Source organism: Pogona vitticeps, chromosome 1 (assembly GCF_051106095.1).
Source record: "Pogona vitticeps strain Pit_001003342236 chromosome 1, PviZW2.1, whole genome shotgun sequence".
In the NCBI taxonomy this organism is placed as follows: Eukaryota; Metazoa; Chordata; class Lepidosauria; order Squamata; family Agamidae; genus Pogona; species Pogona vitticeps.
The window spans coordinates 119180643-119206551 of NC_135783.1; the positions used below are offsets into that span (position 1 = coordinate 119180643).

The following is a 25909-nucleotide window of genomic DNA, read 5'->3' on the forward strand; positions in this document are numbered from 1 at the left end:
ATATTGGAAGAAAAAGATCTGGGGAGTGAAGGAACCCTCAGGTGCAGTTCTGAGACATAAGACTGGTGTAACATAACAATCTTGTTATCTTCCTTCTCACTTCATGTGAGTGAAAGAGTTCTCATAACATATTGTTGCCTAGTCGTTTAGTCATGTCCAACTCTTCGTGACCTCATGGACCAGAGCAGTGGTTCTTAACCTTTGTTACTTGGATGCTTTTCAACTGCAACTCCCAGAAACCCCAGTCAGGACAGCTGGTGGTGAAGGCTTCTGGGAGTTGCAGTCCAAAACTCCTAAGTAACCAAAGGTTAAGAACCAGTGGACCAGAGCACGCCAGGCCCTCCTATCTTCCACTGCCTCCTGGAGTTGGGTCAAATTCATGTTGGTAGCTTCGATGACACTGTCCAACCATCACATAGCATGGCCTTCTTTATAATAAGCTGTTGTTTAAGAACTATTGAAGAGAGTGGTGTTTTGAGGCTAGAAAGATAGTCTAAGGTAAAGGTAAAGGTTCCCCTTGACAATTTTTGTCCAGTCATGTTCGACTCTAGGGGGCGGTGCTCATCCCCGTTTCCAAGCCATAGAGCCAGCGTTTTGTCCGAAGACAATCTTCCGTGGTCACATGGCCAGTGCGACTTAGACACGGAACGCTGTTTACCTTCCCACCGAGATGGTCCCTATTAATCTACTCGCATTTGCATGCTTTCGAACTGCTAGGTTGGCAGGAGCTGGGACAAGTGACAGATGCTCACTCCGTCGAAAGATAGTCTACTTCCCTCTTTTCTAGTGGTGGGGATTTACATAGCAATCCACTGCTTTCAGCAAGACATCTTCCTGCTGAGCACACTGTAGCCCTCTTCAGTTTTCACGAAGACTGTGTGGAGCCCCTCTGCACTGAGGAGAGCATGTGAGTCCTCCCCTGACCAATGTGCAGGACACGGAGGTGCAGCTGAATGAAGGAGGAGGGGCTGTTTTATCTAGGTAGTTTTTCTTCATGCGCCAGAACACAGATTTTCAGTTCACATAGAGGGACTGCTGGGTACACCAATCTTCCTCTCTTTAAACTGTCAAGGTTATGTGTTCAACTTGTTAATAGAAAGGACCAGGCTATCTCACTCCTTTGAATTCATGCACATTCCACATATGTCCTTTATGACTGAACACAGCTGTTATAGAAGCCAAATTTAATTGCATGGTAAGCAGCCATGAACCGTTGTTGTCATTTCAGACAGCAAAATAACTGGGAGAGATCATGACCTTTATCAGGGCAGCAGCATGTGGGGAGGAGAGGATTTCTTCTTCCGTGATTTCGTTGAAAAATCTCCCAGTGGCAATCAGCATTAATGGGGAGGATTTAGTTCTGTGCCAATGAGAGCTTGCTTCTTTCTTCTTTTTTATATTAACTGCCGCATGCAGGAGTCCTTGTTAAGCAGGATTGCAACAAGTGAGGGAAATGTTTTTTAAGCATCAGATTGGGCATTATGGTCCCAATGAACCCTTATTTTTCCTTTTTTAGAAAGCCCCAAACAAGTTTGCTAATTTTGCAACTAAAGTATTATCTAGTGTGGTCCTCAGTCTCTCTCTCTCTCTCTGGCAAGACTTTGCTCCCCAGGGTATTTTATCAGTGGCCCCAAACCCCAGAACAATTATCACTTTATTCACCCCTGTGCTTATGCATTGGAAATTTTAAATAGGACTAAAACAAATGTTGTTTCTCTTGTATGTCAAGTCTACAGCAGCAGCACAGCTTGGAAAATGTATCTTAAAGAATTTACTTTTTAATGTAACCAGGGATGGGGACTCGAGTTGCGTGACTGTCGAGTTGGACTTAATTTGCACTGGTGACTCAACTCGGATTTGACTCAGGATTTTTTTTTCTCCCAATGACTCGGACTCAACGTGACTCAGAACCGTTTTTCTGCGTCACGTTTGTGAATCCCTATTCTTTTAAGGAATGACACCTTAAACTCAGAAGAAGTGTTGCGACACTCAGCTGAAGAGGCAGGCAAATAGCAGTGGAGGAGGTAGCAACCGGGAGGAATGGTTTTTGAGAAGGTGGGGGGTGGAGGGTGAGGGAAGGTGAGGTAGGCATGGCAGATGGGACCAAAAATAGGTGGTTCACAAGCCTCTGATCTCCCTACATCACACAGAAGCCACTCACCCCTCCCTTTTTTTCTGGGGGAAAAAGATTGTTTTTAATAGGGACTTGGACTTGGGACTTGAGGCATGGTTCCAAAGACTTAGACTTGGGACTCAGACCCAAAGACTTGCCAGTATCCCTGAAAGTGACTAATTACAATAAAATTCCCAAGGCCTCAAAGAGTACATTTTAAAATGAAAGCATTTAGTTCATTTCTCAGAACTTCTTAAGTGGTTACTTTTTGATCCTTTCTTTAAAAAACAAAACATGTAAATGCTACAGGTAGCTGGACTGAGGTGCAAAACACTTTCTCCTCTTATCCCTATTTTCTTGTTGCTTGAGCATCCACGGCACAGCACCAGGCACAAGCCAGCACTAGAAAAAGGTGAAGTGTCTTCACCCTTTAGAAATGTATGAAACTCCTGCTAACTATCAAAGTAATGCAAGCATTACAGTTACACTGAGTACAGACTGAAGTTATCTCTCATAGAAATATCTTCATTGTTAGAAAAAAATAATTAGCAAATATTTAATTAATTACTTAAAAATTTGGGGTTTGGAATAAGCAGCAAACTTTGATACAAACTTTTTAAAAGTATCCATTAAGGAAACTAGCTGCATGAAGCAGAGTAATTAAATGTTTATTGCATGCAGCCCAAGCTAAGGGGGTGCACCTCGATCCTAGCAGTGATATACTGTTGCTATTAACATTTTACCTTAGGGCTGATCTGAAATGACACCCTGTAGCGTTCACGGTCCAGGTAGCCCAGCAGCAGAGCAACTATAGCACATAAAAAGTGAATGAGGGACTAAGAGATTGAATTCCTGAGTGGGAAGATTGTTGCTTATTGTTGCTACTACTACTATGTGCCATCAAGTCACTGCCAATTTATGGCAATCCTGTGAATTAGTGACTTCCAAACAACCCTGCTGAGCTCTTGCAAATTCAAGGCTGTAGCTTCTTGAGTTAATTCATTTCAATTTTTCCCCTCTTTTCCTGCTCTCTTCAACATTTCCCATCATTATTGCTTTGTGCAGTGAGTATTGTCTTCTTAAGGTATGTCCAAACTACTATAAACTCAGTGTTTGTCAAGATAATTCAGGCTTGATTTGATGTAACATCCACTTGTAAGTCTTTCTGGCAGTTCATGGTATCTGTAAAGCTGTCCTCCTACATCGTATTGTGAATTAATTGATCTTTTCTTTTCCTGCTGGCATTGCCCTCCCACCCCGAAATAATAAGACGAGAGGCAGGTGATGGGTTGAAATAGGGCCACACTTTATTGAATCAACATGCCATTAATTTACAGTATGGCCTCAGAAACCAGGAGACTGTGGTAGTATGGTATCAGGTTTGGTGCCGAAGGTCTCACAGGACCCCCTCACCAGCATTATAGGGGTGAGTCCCACACCTCGTTGTTGTGCTGTCTCTTAAGACAGCATGACCCTGGCTGGTGAAATATCAAGCCCCCTCCCCAGGCGTGCAAGCTCTCTGACTTTGGTGGCCCTCAGCCCGGGGAGGGCCCCCACAGGTCTTCTCCTGGCACTGTAACCTCACAATCTGTAGCACTGGAAGTTCAGACCTGTTATGCATTGCTTGAACTCCATGGGCACTCACCGATTTTGTTTCCTTCCACACCACCCGCCATGGAATGGGCAAGCTTAACTATGCTCCATTTCCCCCCCACAAGCCAAAAATTTTGGCACACAGGCCCCTATGTAAATCATTCAAGAAAACCTCTAATCCAGCCTCCAGATCCAGATCTCCGGGTGTCCTATTACTGAGCTCATCCCATTAACTACTGTTCTGCAAACTTCCCTATTAACCTTCCTATGCACTCTATTTATGCAACTAGCATCACACTCAGCTCTCCAAGTATGCCAAGGAATAACTGCGGACCAAACAATTCTTGAAAATGGAAACTTGTCCTTCCAGCTCCTTAAATTGGTCAGAATGTCCAACACAAGTGACTTGCCACTTCGTTTGGCCAAGTCATTCCCCCTCCCCCAGATGAATGAGCAGCACATCTGGGGGTGCACTAACTGCGGCTGCTTCTGCCATGCCAGGAAAACTGGTCCATAGCATGCCCCTCAGGCCAAACCATTTCAAACATGCTGCAGGCTGAAACCCCAGATCTCAGCCCCCTGCCGTCCTGGCAGCATATTCCACCGCCCAGTAAATAAAGCTATAACCTAGCACCAGGATCCTCAACTACCGATTGGGTCGCTCTGCACCTGAAATAAAAGACAAACAGTCAGGTGGCAGCCTACAACTGCGGCATATTCCGCACGTAAAGCTTGTATCTATGGGAGGACCATCTCCCTACTGTCCTGATCTCTTCTAGGCTGCACCCCAGCATGGCTGCAGTAGACACTCCCCCATATGAAATGAGTGGGTTCCAAAGTGCTATCCTGCTAAACCCACTAGCTCTAATGCAGCACCAGTTACCTTCCAAAATTGGTACTTTGTCAGTGGGGCTCTGTCTCTATGGCAAAATAGGTAACCCTGAGCTTCCCCTCACTGCCTAAGGTAATTCTCAAGTGCCCAAAGCGGGCATATCTCTATGATGGAACCAGTTCCCAGTTTGATAAAGGCTCCTTTCCCTAATTGATCCATTTTAGATCTTTGGATATATACTTGTAACCCATCCGTGGCCATTGTCACATCTGCAAGCTGTAATGCCACTCGCAATGTGTCATTCTTGCCAGCTGCAACAACCTTGCTAATTCAAAATGCTCCAAAAATGTTAAAAGTGTTGCCGCTTGAAAAAGGGAAGCTTTGAACCTATCCCTACATACGCTACCTCATGATTCACTAAGCTTCATTAGGATGGCTGGAGAGGAAGGGGAGCTATCATCGGGCATTCTAAATCTTTCCTTGTTCCAACCTTCAATCATTTTATGTATACCAAAATCCCCCATCGAATTGGCCACCCCAAGCACCTTAGCCTGGAATGCTAACGTTGACATCTTGCCCTGAATCAAGCTAAGTGCTGGGCCATTTGAGAAAGAAAAATGCTGAATTGCTGAAGGTGATCAACAGGTATGGGCCACACCTGATCTAACTGCTCCTTAACTAAATTCCCTAAACTTTTCACAAACTGCAAAATAACTCTGGCAAGTACTTAGGGAAAGAGTACTCCTATTGCTCTCAGTGCTTCCCTTCTCCAATCTGCCATACTTCTTGTGGGAGGACGTCCGGCCACCTGCAAACTCCTGAGTCAAAGCCCTGAACTGTGCCATCTGTTGATGGGACAAGGAGTCAGCTATATTGTTATCTAGACTGTGGATGTGCCGTACATGAACTACTACATTAAATTGTAAGGTGTGTAGTACAAACGCCCTCACAAGCCTCATGACCAGTTCAGATCTAGATGGCATGTGGTTAATGACATGCACCACTGTCAGATTATCGCACCAGAATCTGACTACTGAATTGGCCCATTCAGCAGCCCATAAACAGGTGGTGCCTAGAATGGGAAAAAACTCAAGGAACGTCTAGTCTCTGGTCAGGCCTGACTTCTGGCAATCCTCAGGCCATGTCCCTGCATACCAACACCCCCGGAAATAGATGCCAAAACCTAATGACCCAGCCGCATCCGTCTGAACTTAGAATTCATTCTGAAGGTGTAATTCCGCTCTCCAGAATGAAACTCCATTAAAATTGTCCAAAAATTGTTGCCATGATCTCAGATTCTGCCTCATGCTGTCTGTAACCCTGGTTCTATGGAACGTTTTGTGTAGACGACTCATGGCCATACAGAATCTGTGCAAAAACACCCTACCTGAAGCAATTACTCTACGAGCAAAATTCAAATGGCCCATTACCTCCTGCAACTCTCTCAGGGTAACCTTCTTCTGTCTAAGCAGATGTCACACTCTGGTCTGCAATTCAACCAGCTTATTGGCTGGAAGCTTGTTGTTGATGGGTATCAAGCTCTATACCCAAGAATGTGATGTTAGGCATTGGCCCTTCTGTTTTTTCCTCCACCAAAGGAAGACCTATATCCTGAGCTAATTTCTCAAAAGTCTCCATCAAGTGCCTACAATTCCCAGAATGCTTTGCACCACAAAAAAAGAAAAAGAAAACCATCTAAATAATGGGCCATGTTGCACAGCCCTGCCCTATGTCTGAGTTCCTATTCTAAAAAGGAGCTAAATCGCTCAAAAGCTGCACAGGATACTGAGCAACCCACGGGTAAATGCTCTATCCATATAAAAGGCACCCTCAAATGAAAAACCCGACAACTCAAAATCATCTGGGTGAACTGGAAGCAAATGAAAAGCTGATTTTACAACAGCCTTGCTCCTATGCCACATGCCCTAATCATGCACACTGCTTCATCAAATGATGTATATAGCGCACAGTGCAAAGCTCCTGTGGTATGCCATCATTGACAGAGTCACCCTCTGGATAAGAGAGGTGATGTATGAGCCTGAATTTGTCTGGGGTCTTTAGGAGTACTATCCCTAACAGGGACACCCGGAGATGCGGGACTGGTGGCTGAACAAAAGGACCTAACACTCTGCCCTCTTGAACCTCCTCCTCTATTTTTTGTCTAATGATGCCCTCCACTCCTTTCACAGACTTCAAGTTATTTGCAAATATTGCCTTGCGTTTCCCCACAACTGGAATATGAAAACCTAACTGAAACCCCTCAAGTAAATATGCTGCAACTTATTTATGTATGTATGTGTGAGTGTATGTGTGTGCACGCTGACCCAAAATGAAGTAAGGGCACACCACAGGCACACCCACTCAGCTGTGAATTATTAAATCAGTCAATTAATTTCTAATATATGTGTATACACATGCACACACACATACCAATGTGTGATATATATGTAACCTCAATTAATGACCTATTCCTATTTTCTGTTCTTTCCTTCTTTTTTTATACTGTGAGGGGGTAATTACTCTGGCTGCAAATTGCCCCTAGTCAAGGTAAGTGCCCAGTGGTGTTTTTTTCCACCCCACACCCTAACAATCCTTTGTTCTAATTTCTTGCTCTTTCCTTTTTCCCTTTTCTCCTTCTTTTTTAAAAAAATAAATGCCTGGAACCGGGCTCAGCCAGGGATCAGACCTGATTCCCTGACACTCACTCTAACCCTGGGGAGTGCTGATGCACCCCCCCCCCAAACCTCTCCTCCAGTCCCAATTGCTGCGACACAGGAAGAAATTCCCACAGCGCTGCACATGGTTGCTGCTGGGAATAAAAGCCTTGAAAGAGGCAGAACACCTGGGGGAGCATCCTTTTAAGGATGCTTCCCCTCCCCTTGGGTAGAGGTGTGAATAGTGTATCTCGCGCTATCCTGGGAGAAGGGCAAAGGAGCTCCATGTGGCAACAAGTGACAGTGGAGCCGACATTCTTCATTGTCCATCTTTTATATCCGTCCATAGTAACAGGGAATAACTACAGTATAGATTATCTTTGCCTTGGGCTCGAGTGCTACTTCCTTAAACTTAAGGATCTATTCTGGTTCTGTCATAACCATCCTTTTGAGCCCCAGTCTCCTGATTTCTTGGCTATCTCTGTTTGGAATTAAGGTACAGGAACTATTCAACAATTTCAACTTCCTCTTTGTTCTTCATTTTTCATTGCTTTATTACATATCAAGAAAATGTTCGCCTCTATCCAAAAAACGAAAAGAAAGACAACCACACTGGACAAATTGAGTGCTTTTGCTGAAAAAAAAATTAATCAGCTCAGAATTGCCAAAGAAGGAAGGAAAGAAAGAAAGAAAGAAAGAAAGAAGGAAAGAAAGAAGGAAAGAAAGAAGGAAAGAAAGAAAGAAAGAAAGAAAGAAAGAAAGAAAGAAAGAAAGAAAGAAAGAAAGAAAGAAGGAAGGAAAGAAAGAAAAAGAAAAGAAAGCTTAAATGTTTACTAGAAAAAGAGAAAAAAAGACAGATAGCAGTGATATTTTGTTTTGGAGACGAAATTCTCTTCAACACAGCTGACTGTTCTGCCACTATATTCCTGTAAGATACCATTCCTTTTGGTGTTTATGGACACTCCAGAAAATTAGTTTCCAGCTTACTACTTGTCAAATGAAGGCAGTTCTCCACACCCTCCTCACTTCTTTATGGGGTGTGTGTGCTGTAAAACAGAGCACTCCCAGCTGTACCTGAGCTCTTTTTCACCATCATAAGAACAAAAATACATCCCAAGTAAGGTTCCTCTTTTTTCTTTATGAAAAGAAGAAGTGGTGCAGTGCAGTGAGGTTTTCTCCACCCTTCCTACCTTACAGCCCACACAGCTGGCCCCATTATAATGCCTAGGACAATAGGATAATTCAGGGAATCTGTAGGAAGGCTGGCTTCCCTTTCAGGATGATCAATGAATATGCCTGCAAAGAATCCAGGCTGCTGTGGTTTGCCCTCTATTCAGGAAGACTGTTCAGAAGGAAACCTTCTGTCTGATATAGCCACTGGACACCTTTTCACAGAGAGAAGCCATTAGTGCTTACCCATTTTCCCTCTCTCATCAATTTCTTCAGAAACCTGACTGAAAACCACTGTTCCAGCACGGAGACAGAACAGTGAAAAACCCTTTGGTTGCAACCTTCACCCTGCTGTGGTAATTGCCGTGTTATTAGTCATTTTTGCACCCTTTTCTTCCTCCAAAGTCAACATTAATTAGATTTGGGGGTTCTCCTGCAGAGCAACATAGTGTGGCCTTATATTTGTGTTAGCTGTCAACAATCCATCTCTGTAGTTACGTAACATACAGACATGACAAATAGTACCATGTGCAGCTCTTGCAGTGTGCATGTGTGCATGTGTGAGTGCTCTTGTCATGTATTCCATAACTGTTGTTCTCATCGTTGTATTAAGTAGTCATTCCGGTGGTGAAGCTTTTCATGAAAAGGGACATGCTGTGGAGAAGTTGCCCTGGTGAATGTTTGTCATGCAGAAGAATCTTGCTGGGAAAAGAGACCTTAATCTGCTCCCTGCAGCTTTTAACCATCCAAAATGGCTGGGCCAACCTGCCACTGCTTGATGGCACAATATAGGGACAATACTGACTTTAGGTGACCAGCTTGTCTGCTGCAGAATGATGAGATGCTACTGAGTGCTAAACTTACCAGCACTGTTGCTAAGTGCTCATCCCCTTGATTGGGGGGAGGGGTCTACAAACAATGAGAGGTTAGAATAAGTGTGATGATGTAAAGGTTAAAGCATTGGCAGGACTGTCACTACATGCCACAGGGACTTTATTTGGGCTGTTCAGTTTTGAAGTTATTCCTCTTCCTTCAGACTTCCAAGACTGGCTTGTTTGTTTGATTTCTTGATATAGGAAAAGGTGGAATTCTACCAATTTTTGGCAGGCTGCTAAGCAAGAGCTGAGAAAACATGATCTGTATACCAGCTTCAGTAGGCTTGGTTTTATTTGGATGGATGGATGGATGGATGGATGGATGGATGGATGGATGGATGGATGGATGGATGGATGGATGGATGGATGGATGGATGGATGGATGGATGGATGGATCAGTGGATCCATGGATGGATGGATCGGTGGATCGATGGATGCTGAGGCATCTGGGGACAAGGTTACCCAGTGTTCTGGAAGAAGATGCAGCATCCAGACTGAGGGCGAGTCTAACTGCATTGTGGCTAGAACAAGCTTGCCCTGTTGAAGTCAGTTTATTAACATAGATGCTATGCTAAACTATATATGGTGTGCATTGTGTCTGTGTGTGTGTGTGTGCTTGTGTTTGTGTCTCTTTTGATTTGGGTTTAGAAATATAGCAGTCCTGCTTATCCCTTGTAGAGGAGAAGAGAGATGCTGCCAAGATGCTCAGTGCTGTCATTACCTCTTGTATTATTTGCACATAATAAATTACAAAGTTGAATTGGGAGTGTGTTTTCAGCTGCTTGCCCTAGGTTGCCAAAATTGCTTGTGGTATATCTGAACGCCACTGTTGCACTGAAACCAAAGTTCTGATGCCCACTTGGCTGTGAAGCTTGCTATGTGAGCTTTGGCCAATAACAATTCCTCCGTCTATTTCGCAGGGTTGCCGAGCAAAATAAAACTGGGGTTAGTGAAATACTGTACACCATCTTCGGCTCCCTTGGAAGACATGTGGGATATAAACAGGCTGGACCTGCGGCTTCTTTTGCAGAAGACAGTCTTCTTTTTAAAGGGCTGCCAGAAGACGGTCCTCCTTTTTTAAAAAAAAAATATTGAAGTTTTAAAAAAACTGCCCTCTGTCAGAAAGGCTGGCCAGACCAAATGTTATTTCAAGAACCACAAGAAAAGAGATCAAGGACCTTGAAATCACCCATCCACAGAGTGAGCAGTTGCGTAGCAGCCTCACCAGACACACACTGGCTGTTTGATTATAATCTTCCTCACTCAAGTGAAATGCCTTGTAATTCTCTTTACATTACAAAAATCACTTTGATTTTCTATCTGTACTTGTATATTAGCATCTATAATTTATGAAAATGATGTCCTCACACATTTTCTTCAGGGGTGTATGTCTTCTTTTGGGGAAATTGGTAGGGGGCGACCGTAGGTATAGATATATGTCAAAATAGATACACATACTTTCACACTGGCACAGAAGACATAGCTTCAGTTCATGTGAGTGTGGCAAGACAACCAAAGACTGAAAATACCAATGGAGAGGTAAAGTTCATCAGGGAAGGTGCACGACATTTAAGAGCCTATTGTTTCTCCAGCACAGTTTGTTGCTGAGGGCTGGGCTTTTGCTGTCTTAATATTTCATACTAACATTGTAATAAAACAGGTGACCATCTGTTGTTAGACAGGGCAAAGCTACTGATATTTCCTCAGAAAAGGAAATAAAACAGGGGAAGATTGCCCTGAAAGGGCAATTTACTGGAAGGCACTGGGACTAATATTATACAAACAGAATATGGTGTGAGGGAAAACAAGGAAGGAGATTTGCAGTTTTGAGGAGGGGGCCAAGAAATGTACATTCTTAACTGGGACTTGAGTTGAACAGAGATCAACTGGGTTGCAAAAACCACATAGCTGCTTTGAGGCTTCCACTGAAGGATGAGACTCGGTGTTCTTGTTTTCAGTATTCTTCTTTTTAACACCTCTTCTACATTTCCTCTATCTCCCATCCAAATGAAATGAAACATTTCAGCACCAGTCCTGGATTTCCTGTTGCTCAGGGAAGTAAGGAAATGTTTCACAACAGATATATCTGATCCAGTCATATTTATCAACAAGTGCATTTTGTAAAACTGAAGGCTGGGTATGCACCTCACCTTTCTGCAACTTTGCTTCCACGCTTGTGAAATGAATAGCAGGTACTCTGTTCCTTTGGTCCTTTGAGACACCGTCAAAGAAAGATAGTTGGAGGAAAAACAAAAATAAGACAGGTTATGAATTTTAATTGGGCGCACTGCAGTCTCCTAGAATTCATTTGACCAAGCCCATAACTTTTTTTATCTGCAAAGTAGCACATCTTCATATCATTTTCTAACACTACCGTCACAGAGTTGGTAGAAACTACAGGTCATCTAGTTCTCTGCCTTGGGGAATAATAGCTCTCTGTTCCACAGAACTGTCAATCCTTTAGCAAGCATGCACAAATTGTGAGCCTCCATCAACTTGTCAGATGCTTAACAGAATTCTTGCTTTTGCTGTTTAATTCAATTTTTTTAAAAAAAGAGGAGCAGGGTGTTGTAGTTCAGTGAGGCACATGTCCTGTGCAAACTTGGCTTGATAGAAGTCCTGGCCAGTAGAAGACTGCATGTTAAAGATGTCAACAGAGAGTGTCATTCACAGTTAATTAAAGAAAGAAAGAAACCAAGCAGGAGGAGAGAGATGTACTCAACCCCCCTCCCAGCTAGTGTGTCATGGGGGACGGGGAGGAATTCCCATCTGAACATAAATATAGCAATTGGTTAGACCCCAAGTATGAAGGCAATTCTTTCTTCAAGTCTTTTCAAAGGAATAATTGAGAAGGAATATACCTTCATGCCAGCTGCTGCCCTGTTTCATATGAAGGTAGGTGAAAAATATTAGAAAATTATTCAAACTGGTAGGGAAGAATTCAATCTTCTTCCCAGTTATAAGGTCATGACTGATATTTTAGAACAGAAATGATGAAAGGTTCTGTTTGAATGGTGGACTGATCCAAGCTGGACTGCAGGGGCTCACAACTTACATGGTTTTCCAGTGTGGTCCTGTATGATGTCTACTCAGAGGAAGTGTCATTGGCTGCCATGGAGCTTGCTTCCAGGGTAAATGCAAGGCTATAGCCTAAACAAACAACTTGAGATAAGTGTGTTGGATCTATATACAATCTGTGGAACTTAAAACATGATGTAATTTATCCCATTGAGCTCATTAGGATGGAAATCTGTAAGGACTTTAAGTATTCATCATCTTCAACTTCACTTTGAGCCTCTTTCCCTCAGCAATGGAATCTTGAGACAGTTCATCCAAATCTGGGCTGGGTGACTTCAAACTGCAAATACAAGGTCATATCTCTGCATGATTTTCTATTAAAAAGAAAAATCTCTACACTCAAAATTCAGAGAAAAGTAGATGTCCAGGAGAAGGACTTTCTTAGCTTTCACCCCAAACATATTTAATTGGAGGAAGAAGAAGAGGAAAGAGAATTCAACTGTATCAAACCTTAATTGCTGTTTGAACTGATACAGGCTCTGCACGGGTTTAAGCCCTACTCCGTCTAAACTAGCTCAAGGTCAGGGAAAAAAACATACAAGGACAATGAATGGGTCTGATTCAGTATTTTGCAATTCCTCCATGATCCTGGGCACATAAGAGCACAATTAGCTCCTTTTTGGCCAAAGAATTGGACAACCCAGCCATAATTTTCATTGGAAGCAACTCATGCTTGGAATGAAAATCAGCTTTTCATCAAGACATTTTGCATATATTAGTACTTACTTCCAGCAATGAAATACTAATGACATGAATGCATTTGAAGAACATGAAGCGTACAGAAATTACAATAACTCTAAATATTTGATTCTTGGGTTTGTTTGGGTTTTTTGCCCCCTTTTCTCTGAATGGTCCATAACCTACTGATTGCCTATTAACTTTCTCAGAAAGGGTGTAATATAATACTTCTGCTTGTCTTCTGACAATCACAGTGGTCCTTTGTTTGATATTTTTAACCTGAAAAACACCCACAAATCCCTGTCCCTAAACCAACACCATTACGTTTCCATTGTTACACTTTTTAAATCACAGTTTATTGTGCAAATGTCGCCACAGTTTACAACTGGAGCTTCAGACCATTTCACAAACCTTCATGGGACTAAAACAAGGAGTTAATCTGCTGTTATGTCAAGTAAATTAGGAGAGTCACTCTCTGATGAAATATAAACACTTATTATTCATGCAGTATTCTTTATCATAACTTCTGAATTTTAGCACCAGAACTCAATCTAGACTTGTTTATGCAATCCTTCCCATCACTTAATTTCCATATTAAGGCATTCTTGTGTTTATATTTAATCAAAGAATAACACTCTCATATAAGCTTCCCCTGAAAGCTGTCATGTTCATTGTTTTACCCCAAGGAACAATTGTGAAATGGCCCAAAACATTAATTATAATAAATCCCTTATTCAAAACCCATGCTACACATTAAATACAATAACTTATGTTTAGCCGATTCCCTCCTTTATTGTTTTACCTTGGAGCGGGCTATCATTTATATGGAATGAAGTGCCGTTCATCTTAAAAAGTAAATTTAAAAAAGCAAACACAGCCTTTGATTGCTTTGATGATTATTTTGCCTTGGATCAATTGTTGTGTATGCGGTAATTGAAGAGCCGCCAGCCTGGAGGAGAGAGACTTGCACTAACAGTGAAATGCCCCAAACATTTGGCGAATACAGGAAGGAGATACATTTCAGAGTGCATATTAAATATGACCATTGAAATATAAAGAAATAAAGATAGCAATAGGAATGATTAACCAGAATATTCATCCAAGAATTGCAATTCTACAAGTTTAAAACAGATAAAACATTGTTGCAGAGCCAGAAGTTGGGAGTTCGATTCCCCACTGCACCTCCTTGACAGGGGCTCGACTTGATGATTCAGTGGGTCTCTTCAAGGTCTTCAGTTCTAAGATGAGCATTATATTATTGCTTTCATGTTTCAACTAACGGTGACACCTTAGAAAGCAATGAAGTATGCATTACATGCTAGAATCGTGATGACATGGCTGAAATCTTGATGCTTGTAGGAGGAACTTTTCCTTTTTATTAATTTGCTTTAATTAGTAAAGCATAAAGTACAAAAACCAAACAAACAGCTGCAACACAGGGGAAACACAGAGGAGCACAACAAAAATTCCAGCTTTGATTTCAGAATGAAACTAGTCCTTTGCATGTAAAAATCTCTGCAAGTAACTTAAGTAGAGAAGAAGAAACCTTTACCTACAACTGATCTTCAGTTACAATCAGAGGTACAAAAGAAAAGAAACAGAAGGAAACTCCAACCTCAACCATGGGAAAGACTGAATCCATAATGCTAGCTGCATGACCCAAAGGCAGGAGTAAAGGATTTGCTGTGTGTGATAGAGAGAAAAAGAGAGAGAAAATGGAATCAAACAGACAGGAAATGGAATTAGGAGCTTATCTCAAGCCTGGGAAAAGGACTTTGCTAATTGCTTGGTTGCAGAAAACAGTTTTTCTGCAAAACTTCCCTCCTCCCACTGAAATCCAGTGACAGGTTGCATGAAAGATTATTTATTTCTCCCAAGATTGTTTAGCACAGCAAATTTCACTAGATTAGGCCTACTGAATGAATGGGAATTTGTTGAGTTGGCTTGCCCGTATGTGCCACTAATGTAACTAAATTAGATTCACTCAAATCAATGGGACTTATAAAAGAGTTGACTCCCCAAATCCCGATTGATTTAATAGGCCTAGTATGGTGCAATATAAGCATGAGAGAATGTTTGGTTGGAACTCACTGCTTGGCCAGCAGCCAAACTTGCACAAGCAAAGAATCTCTTATACAGTGGTGCCTCGCATTACGATGTTAATTCGTTCCAGCGAAATCGCTGTAGAACTAAAACATTGTAAAGCGATTTTAAAAAGCCCATAGAAACGCATTAAAACCCGATTAATGTGTTCCTATGGGCTTGAAACTCACCGTCCAGCGAAGATCCTCCATAGCGCACCCATTTCCGCTGCCCGTGCAGCGAGGAATCCAGCCCAGAAAACAGCGGGCGGCCATTTTGAAACCGCCGATCACCTGTGTGAAAATCGTCATTTTGCGATAATCGGTTAGCGAAGTAGGGAACCGATCATTGCAAAGCGAAAAAACCCCATAGGAAACATAATTTTGTGATCGCTTTTGCGATCGCAAAAACTTCGTTGTTGTGCGATTTCGTCGTAAAACGAAGCGCTCATCTTGCGAGGCACCACTGTATTTGAAAGACTCTCCATTCAGTGTGATTAGGCTAGGTAGCATATATTTGAATTAATGAAAATTGGTATCAAACCACGCAGGACAATAGGTTAAGTCACAGTAATGACTTGAAAGACATATTCAAACATTTTTTTAGAGCTGGGATTTTCGTGTTTGCTGGACTACAAATACCATAATTCTCCATTCTGAGAGAAAACCTTACAGATACCTTACAAACAGCTGGATGTAGTGATCCTGAGAGAAAGGCCTAAACTGGAAGGTTTTGAGGCTTAGCTAGGCCTGCTCAGAATGAAAGCCCCTTGCTATCATTATGATAGGAAGAGGAAGCTTGAATGGAGCAAACCTGAAAGCCTTCTAGTTTAAGCCTTTTCTCCTAGTTGAGCCATGTTTAGGTGTCTGTAAGTTAAGCAGGACCTCTAAATGGAGAATCTATGTAACTGCCTTTATCTCAATACTGTTACAGGTCCTTTTGAGACCTACCCTGACAACTTGTGTTTGGGAATACAGGAGAAGTAACATGCAGTCCTGGCTCCATCTATTTGCTTGCATCAATGAATAGCTGAACAAGGCAAAAAATGAAACAGACATGTCAAAGGCAGCGGTGGGAATTTTGAAGGAATGGCATTCAACATTCAACAGCAAGTATTATCCTGACATTTCACAAATTTGGAGCCACATTAGGGATAGCATACATAGATCTATTTGGCTGGGAAAGAACCTCACACTGTAAGATGAAGTGAAGAACAGGTGGTTATGTCTACAGAGTTTGGAGCCTTTTAACTAGGAGGAAAAAAATGGCAAAGGGAAGACATGATAAAGTTGTACAAATGCATGAACAGCATTAAGGCATTAAGCAAAGATACTTCTAACCCATGATAACAAAATAACGGATAATAACAGTAGATCCAGGAAGGACGAGATTAAAAAGTTTTCTGCATAGTCCGTAATTAGAATGCTGAAATGTTGGCACCATGAGGCTGTTTTATAGATAGATAGATAGATAGATAGATAGATAGATAGATAGATAGATAGATAGATAGATAGATAGATAGATAGATAGATAGATAGATAGATAGATAGATAGATAGATAGATAGATAGATAGATAGATAGATAGATAGATAGATAGATAGATAGTTTTTAGACAAACTCCTGGAATATAACTGAGATAATTTTAATGGCCTATAATCAGTTATACTAATGGGGCTTTCAAAATAAGTGAGGCCTTTAAGGTTTTACCAGTTGCACTCCCACAGTCGTTTCCACAGCCAAGTGGGGATTCGAACCTTGGTCTCCAGAGCCTTGGTCCATCACTCCATCCACTGCACCATACTGGGTACCTTAACAGCTTATCCCCAATGGAAAAAAATCTAAGCAAAAATTCCAGTTTCAGAGATAACGTACAATTGATTGTTGTCTAGAGCTTGTGAAATGTTGGAAGACTGTTCAAACTGGTGCTGAAGCAAAACAAACAGCCTTCTCAACGGTGAACTGCTGGCCTAAGACTGCTGGCCTTGTAGACTTTCTCTAGAACAAAGAGAATGTGCTTGTGGGGTTAAGCCTCAGGTCATCTTTGAAGAGATGGAGTGGCCTGCACTTCCCGTATGATATTCTCTCATGAGCATCACCAGGCCTAGAGTTTCTTGCATAGCCAGGAGAAGAACAAAAATGTTAATTGTTAAAAGGAACTCTTTCTGTTACCTGCTTCTTTAGACTGGGATGGGAAACTATGGCATGCTGGGGGGGGGGATATTTTAGCCCCCCCCCCAAAAACCCAGAACACATCAAGCCCAGGAATAGCCAGAAACTGATCTTTAAAAAGGAAAGTTTGGGTTGTGGGGGGAACGATGTAGTGTTATTGCAGAAGATCATTATCATGGTGAACATGATCATATCAATGTTCACCCTATGCCCAGCCTTCTGTCTATGCCTAGGCCTCTGTTGGAAACCCACTCTATCCCCTCCATGCCTTCATTGTCTTCTCATGCCTTCCTTATCTATAAGATACAGTCCAGGTTTGCTTGGGAAAGGATGATCTACAGTAAGAATGTAGTCACACCAAGATGTTATGGGTAGAGGTTCTAGGATAGACACCTAGTGAGAAAACTGTCCTACATGGAGAGCCCTGGAATATGTTAGCTGTTTAATTTGTAACAGGCCTTAAGCAGAGAAGCCCATTCTTCACATCTGGCCATGATTTTGGGAACTGTTATACTCTTGCTGCATCATACGCACAGATGAATGGTGAGGACTTGAATTGAAAGGCAGCATTTTTCCAAAGGTTTTTTTAGTGCTTGAATAAGCTATGAACCCCTTGTCCTTTGGATTGTGTACAAGGACCACACAGCTTTTTTTTTCTTTTTTATAGGGCTATGAAATAAACCCTGAATAGCCCATGAGGACACCTTCTACAATTGAACGTGGACAATGTCTATATTCCCCCCTTGTGCCAGACTGTGTTGTTCCACTGGAATAAATTTAAAGTGGTGTCTACCCAGAGGTAAATCAAATCAAGCAGATGTTCAGCTCCCATAAGAAGCACAATGGGGAATTCAGTCTCCAGTGGATTACCAGAACTGCCAAGCCCTATAAAAGGGGGCCCCAGCAGAGCCATTTGGCCGATGCTTCACCTCACAGGGGTCCTCACCTCAGCCAAAGGTCCATGGTCCTCCACTTAAACCCTCTCTCTCTCTCTCTCTCTCTCTCTCTCTCTCTCTCTCTCTCTCTCTCTCTCTCTCTCTCTCTCTCTCTCTCTCTCTCTCTGTGTGTGTGTGTGTGTGTGTGTGTCTGTATGTGTGTCTTTGTGTGTGTGTGTGTGTGTGTGTGTGTGTGTGTGTGTGTGTGTGTGTGTGTGTGTGTGTGTGTGTGAGAGAGAGAGAGAGAGAGAGAGAGAGAGAGAGAGAGAGAGAGAGAGAATTTCATTCCCCCCCCTTCCTGAATGATGAAGACCTCACAATGTGAAATGGCCCAGGCCTCATCTGAGATCTTAGAGGGCCTGAGCAGTGACTGGGAAACACCATCAACATCATCTCTACCAATGTACCATCAGCCATGATCCACTGCTGCCATCTTCTGCCAAGGTGACTCCAGAAGAACTCAACAAATGAACGGGAGCAAGTGAGGGGAGAAGCATCTGTGAGAAACATCCATGCCCAAAGTGAGAAGTTATACACTTGAAAGTTGAGTATGTTCAGCAGAACCAGTTCCAGCAATTGTTTTGTGAACATTTTAATCACAGCTCTTAGTTTATGTTTATTTAGAATTCTTAGTTTTTGATGTAAAAAAAAAATCTTTAGTGCAATAGCATGTTTTCTCTAATTTGGCCTTTTAGAATAATTTTAGTCAGCCATCACATATCTCAACAGCTATAGTTATTATGAGTTATATTCTTACTGTTCTCTTCAAAGGAGAATTATTCATACTCTGTGTACGGTATCATTGTTATCACCAGAGAAACTTCCTTAGTCTTTGCAATTTCCACACAAATCATGGTTAATTTGGAGCCCAGTGGATGACTCAAACACATGTCTGACCCTGTGCTGGTTATAAAACTTCACTGAATATAAATCTCAGACTTTCCTAAGTCATTCACACTATCTCTGCCTCCTCCAGAGGTGAAGCCATGGAAGTGCATGAATGACTCATTACTGTGGGGTGGGTAGGTGGGAATCACAATATGTTCCTGACACAGTACAGCTCAGGCATGGCCCTTTTCGCTCTGCTTTCCCAATACCTAATACTCAGTAGTGTGGAAACTGCTGTTTCGGTGGAACATGCAAAACAGATCTGTCACTGAGTGAGTAGATATTGCCTAACAAACAAGAATACCAGTAGCCACTGAAGCAGAACTTATGAGTCATCACATAAAACAGACATTCCCATTAGCGGGAAAATGTACTTAGCCTGCTCTTGACTAACACTGGATATTTGAGAGACTATAAATACAAGATAGATAGTGCAAACCAAGAGCTGCTATGTTGTGTTGAGTTGGCCCCCGAGTCTAATGAGCTAAATTCCTTCCTTCCTTCCTTCCTTCCTTCCTTCCTTCCTTCCTTCCTTCCTTCCTTCCTTCCTTCCTTCCTTCCTTCCTTCCTTCCTTCCTTCCTTCCTTCCTTCCTTCCTTCCTTCCTTCCTTGTATATCTGAAATAGTTGCTCGAGAAGACAATTCACTCATTTGTTTTATTTATCATTTGCTGCATCAGGTAGTAAAATATCCTTGACTGGTATTGTTTCTGATCTGATCAGTCTCACAGAAAATTAATCCATCTTTCAACCTTTGAATATATTTTAAGAAGCTTTGAGAGTTTAAGAGGCTTTGATAATAAAAACTGAGGGACAGGATGGGGCAGTTCATTTTTTCTGGTGGGCCTTCTTCAACACTTCCTATTTTACCCCTACCCCTGCTCCAGCACAGATCTGAATGTAGTTATTGAATGTGGTTGTTGAATATCTGGATGCTTAATCAGCCCATGCTCAGAGAAAACCCTGAGTAGAGAGTCTCAAAGATAAGGCTGGTTGAACTTTGGTGGAAGCAAATATGACATTGTCTGGTTCAGAGCTGATCTATATATTTGTTGTTGTTGTTTAGTAGTTAAGTCATGTCTGACTCTTCATGACCCCATGGACCAGAGCACACCAGGCCCTCCTATCCTCCACCGCCTCCTGGAGTTGTGTGAAATTCATGTTGGTAGCTTCGATGACACTGTCCAACCATCTCGTCCTCTGTCGTCCTCTTCTCCTCTTGCCTTCACACTTTCCCAACATCAGGGTCCTTTCCAGGGAGTCTTCTTTTCTCATGAGATGACCAAAGTATTGGAGCCTCAGCTTCAGGATCTGTCCTTCCAGTGAGCACTCGGGGTTGAAAACTATACATTACTAATAAGCGATCAATAGAGATTCCTTGCATGCTGAGGAACTTTTCTCAGACCTCCTATAATTTGCAATTAGCTTGCTTTGTTTTGTGATTGTTCCTCAGGCATAACCAGATTTTACCTTTATATATCTGCCTTTCTAGGCATGAACGTCTAGCATACTTGCATCACATGATCATTAATGTGATTTCAGCTCCAACGATGGGTTACTTTGTCCACAAGAGATTTCTCTCTTGGCCCTGTGTGAAGCATTTGTCAGCCAGAAAAGCCAATAATCCTTCTCCAGCTGGCATTTCAGTTTGAGTCACAAATGAATTTGAAGGCTTGTAAACGTTATCTCGCTTTTTGAAGTGTGCTCTAACAAGTCCCCAAAGTTTGTTTCCGAGCCTGGATAAGACGAACTCTGTATCTACGCTTACATATCAAGAGTGTGAATTGGTTGAACTTATGCAAATACCAGAGGAAATTGCATGCAACTATCTTAAATTATTAGTCATTATGAACTATTCACATGGCAGATATGTGCCAAAAAAAGTGATTTTCAAGTTTCCTTCACAATACTGATTCACTTGATGGTGTTGGCCTGAGTTTAATAAAGGCTACAATTACATTTGAAATAACATGTAATTTGACTGAATTATATGATACCAGTATAGGGGTGACTGCTTCTGAAATTACAGTGGAAAGGAAACTACCAGCAGAAATGGCTTTAATCACAACATCCTACTGGGTTATTCTCATGTAGCAAACATGAGTGGCATTTCAAGCTGAGAAAAGCCTGCTGTTACCTGAGATATGCCTTCCAGGTCTTCTCTCCAAACCAGTACCTATGCCATATGGTTTGGGTTGTTTAGCTTGGCAATGCCACCCTCAGAATCAGAGAAGATATGGTCTCTTTCTGCATGGGTCTACTAATTAATAATTATATACCCTCAAATCAATTTCTGCTCTGGTTTTCTAGATATGAAATACTTAGAACCAGGCTGCCATTCTCTCTTTCGTTGGGTGGTTCTAGATGTTTTAGGCTGCCCATGGCAACAGAGACTGGTTCTTCTCTTACAAGGCACCCTGGAAACTGAACTCTCAACCTCTGCTTCCGCAGCCAGTTTCCACCATCATGTTACACAGGTGTAGGATTCAGATTTTATCCTGGTGGTGTGAATTTGAGTCCCTCTCCCAGTCCTCTAGGGAAAAAAAAAGGCTTCTGGTCATTCAGCATTCTCCTCCATGTCCTTTTGCCCTCTACTGGAACACAACACTCCTCTCTTGGCTGAGGATTGGGAAAAACAGAAATGTGGCAAATTACCCCTTTAGGGGTTAGGATAAAATTTAATATACACACTAGGTAAGCCATCTGAAGGCAGATTAACTATATTACCTAGTGGCTAGAAGACAACTGTGCAGAGGGGTGGTTGGCTGCAGCAGCTTCAGGAGAAGAAGTAGCTATCAGGACAATTGTTAGATCTCAGTTATGTGGGTCATAGCTTTTGCTCATGCACACTAGGTAATGGACTTGGATGGTAAAACTTGGGGGTTTTCACTACAGACGGCATGACTAGAAGAAATGTTGTCAGCCAATGAGTTTTGGGGATTAGAGTATGGAGTATGTCAGGACCGAATCTGCCTAAGGAGCATGAATCCTTTGGTCAGGGAATTACTCAGCCACAAATCTACTACCTCTACACTGGGGCAAGTCCTCAGCCTCCAGCAGTGCGTAGCCTTTGTGCCTAGAATAAGCCTGACCTTAAAAGAACACTTTACTTTTACTCAGTACTTTGCAAGTACAGACACATGGGCTTTGTAGTTCCTAAGAACTCACAATAGCTCAGTTAGTTAGGACTTTCTCTGGTAGCTAGTCAATGGCCATTACCATTCCTCTGTATTTAGCCAAACCCTGCTGATCCAAGAGAAATCCTTGTTGAAGATTTTTATGATTAATTTTTTATTAAGAAAATATATAGTTTCACAGAAACAATTTGTTTTTGCTCAAGCATAGCGTAAAGAACATGTTCAAAAGAATACACAAATGCAACAACTAATTCCCATTAAAAATAACAAACACTAAACTGAGCTAAGGTGGGCTAGCCCCACCTCCTTCTTTCCCTTACTTACATTCTCTTTCTTTTCCAAGCTACATACTCAAACCATCAAGTTCTCTCTCTTCATCATCATGGGTCTCAAATAGAACAAGAATCAGAATCTCTCCCACATAACCCATCACCCATTTCCTACATTCTATGGACCTCCTTCTTCTTGACCCTAAACCAATCAACTCAAAGAGGTGTAACTGTGCATTCCACCCACATTTCTCATGAAGCTGCAGGTGGTTTATCTCGATTCCTGATTAGAAAAGAATTTGTTGGGTCTGTGAGCTCTGGGCCTCTTCATCCTTACATCCTTATCAGTTTCACACTGTACCAGGCTGGCTGTAAATTAAGAAAAAACAATCTCTCTGCCTTTCTCACATTCCTATGTCTTCCTTTCATTTTGAAAGCCTAACAGACTCCACTGTCTTTCTTCTTCATTGACTACAATTCCCACTTTCCTTTAATCTCTGACTACAAGTCCCAGTCTCCTCCAATCTCATGCCATAACTCAGAAGTTCAAATCTTCATTCTGCGAGGAAACTGGTTAAGTGACCTTAGGTCAGTCATACTTTCTCAGCCTGGCTATCCTTATAGGGATGTTGAGAGGATGAAGGAGGGAGAAAGAGGGTCTAATCATCTAGAGCAAAGGATATGAGCTCATTAGAAGAGAGGCAGGAGACACATGTAACAAACAAAGAAATAATAAATCAAATGGACTCATTAGCTGACAGGTGATCAAGATGGCCGCTCACGGGAGCAGCTCTTCACAGGTGATTTATCTGTTGGTAAGTCATCTAGTCAGATAAGTTGTTTCAAGCCGCCTAGAGTGGTCGAAATGACTAGATAGGCGGGGTATAAATAAATAAATAAATAAATAAATAAATAAATAAATAAATAAATAAATAAATAAATAAATAAATGTATGTTTTACATAGACAGAGATCAGTTATGGCTCCACAGACTTCATGGCTCTCTAGTCCCCAAACTCCTCAAAAACTATTCCACTGAATTTTGGTAGCATGCCACTAAAACAAACAAAAAGAAAGAGGTGATTTTCTCAGTTTATTGATGGAATGTGGCAGCCAAACTCTTTTGAAACAAGGACTTCTTGCTTGTTTTAAGGTCTTTTCCCAGTTTGCTCAACCAAGTTTCCTAGTGCTGTTGTGATGAAGCAGTAAAATGACCTTCTAATAAGTTTTAGATACTGTGTATTATTCATACAGTCATGCCCATACACTTAAATGTGTAGTGAAATGTGAAGCTACACTAAGTACACGTTTGTCCAAAGAGATGGTATTCAACCTGTTCTATATGAGGTTTGGGTTTCCCTCAAAGGATCAAGTTCACACACTGGAAATGTTAGGCATCCTGTTTTTGGTTCTCGAAAACCAATTGCGCTCAGTGCCTTGGACGATCTTCCCCGTTTAGTGAATGTCTGGTGCATCACACTGGAATCCTCCCAGACAGAGATAGTGTGGTTACAGACTGGTGCTTATTTATTTATTTATTTATTTATTTATTTTATTTATATCCCGCCTATCTGGTCAGTTAAGACCACTCTTTATGATCCTACATTGCTTTGGGACCCTAAGTACTTGGAACGTGATGGTTCTGTCCCCTGGGAGCTCACAACCTAAATACCTTCCTTCCCACTGCAATTCTTTGTGTTCATACACAGAAAGAATTCTGATAGTTCCCCAATATAAGTACATCAAATAGAAAAGAAAACTCTCATCAAGAGGTAACCACTCGAATATCCTTCATGACAGAGAATAACAGAGCAGCAGGAATGTATAAATTGCTGTTTCATTATTATTCTTTATCTTATATAGAGTAAGGAATGTTTATGATATGACAGTTATTCAATAGACCGTCTGTATTGTGATTATACTGTTTTCTCCACTTGACTGCGGTTATTGGATATGCTTGCTAGCACAGCAGACTAGGTGTACAGCCTAGCCACAGCAAGCAATGGACAAGTGATTGCATTTGACTGAAGAGACAAAATAGCATGGGGAAAAGTATTGTGGGGATGCATTCTTCCTCTGCTGTGCTATAAATGGTATCGTTGTGGACACTCCAAAGCCGCAGGTATTAAAAGAAGGACTAACTCAAAAATGTATTTTGAAGATGCCAGCGCACAGGCTTTACAACACCAGGATTCCTGGAAGAATTTCTACCCTCTAAATAGTTTTTTCTATGAAAAGTAAATACTTCCTTGCACATTTATATGCACTTATGGGTAGTATATGTTTCAACCATATATATACAGTATATATAGCAAATATATAGAGAGAATATATATAGCAAATCCACTGCGGTGGGGGGGGGGAGAGAGGCACATTTCTGTAGGTCAAGGCTGTCCAAGGTGGAAGTCAACACATTAAACCTAAAAACATCAAAGAGGTAGGAATCAAAACGTCCAACAATGCCAATGCTTTAAGTTCTTATAAAACAAGCCATAAAGCACTTAATGACATAATGACCACTTTGGATTGCATCTAGAGCAAAGGACAGCTCCCAGCTACTTTTTTTTACAGCTCTCAAGCCTCTCAGGGCACTCTGTTTTTTCAGCAACAAAAAATGAATTGTAAAAAAAGCCTTCAGGAATGTCAATCCACATGTTAAATAGGTCACAATGCACTATTTTACCCCCTAAAGTCCCAATTTTTCAGTGTCTGAAACAAAATTCTACTACTTGTACTCGACTTCCTTCCTTCCTTCCTTCCTTCCTTCCTTCCTTCCTTCCTTCCTTCCTTCCTTCCTTCCTTCCTTCCTTCCTTCCTTCCTTCCTTCCTTCCTCACTCATACTGAACTGGAGTGTTCCTTCTGTGGACCACTCTTTCCATTCCTTCAACGGTCTGCAAACAAGCTCCAGCAAAGATGACTCCTGGAGGAGACAGTTTCACTTAATTTCACCCAGAGCCCCCCATCCCAACACTTTGGTGCTCTGAAGCCCCCTCCCCCCAGCTTTTAAAGGAGTAGCACAATGTTGTAGAGGGAGGGAAAATGAGAGACGGGTGGAAGGGCCGGAGGGGCCCCACTCATAGAAGCTCTATACTCAAAGTTTGCACAGTGAAATTAAACAAGAAAAAATTAAATGAAAGGGCAACCAACATTCTGGAATATAATATGTTCATATGTTTGTATGTGTGTTCAGCCCACACTTATGATTCATCTTAGTTCATGCCAAACTCAGAAAATATAACCCAGTAAACACAAAGGGCTCTGCTTTAGCTCTGCCCAGAAAACTTTGATTTGGTGCACTGTCTCCTCAGCAGTGAGAGTATCCCAGATTATACCAAACCACTGAAGGAATGAGGAGGAAACTTGTATTATAGATAACTCACATTTAGCTGCCAACACAAAATTAGAAAAGGCTTCGGTGTCAAAATGGGGGAAAGTA

At 41.7% G+C, this 25909-nt stretch overlaps 1 protein-coding gene across 2 annotated transcripts in view; it reads left to right on the plus strand.

The window, feature by feature from the left end:
• LOC140707586 (uncharacterized) overlaps window positions 1-18445 on the plus strand; it is a 58233-nt gene extending 39788 nt beyond the window's left edge. For both annotated transcript variants that reach the window (XM_078386171.1, XM_078386174.1), the window contains one exon: window positions 10158-18445. The gene's annotated coding sequence lies outside the window, so the exon portion shown is untranslated. The remainder of the gene's footprint in view (window positions 1-10157) is intronic.
• The last annotated feature ends 7464 nt before the right edge of the window (window positions 18446-25909 follow it).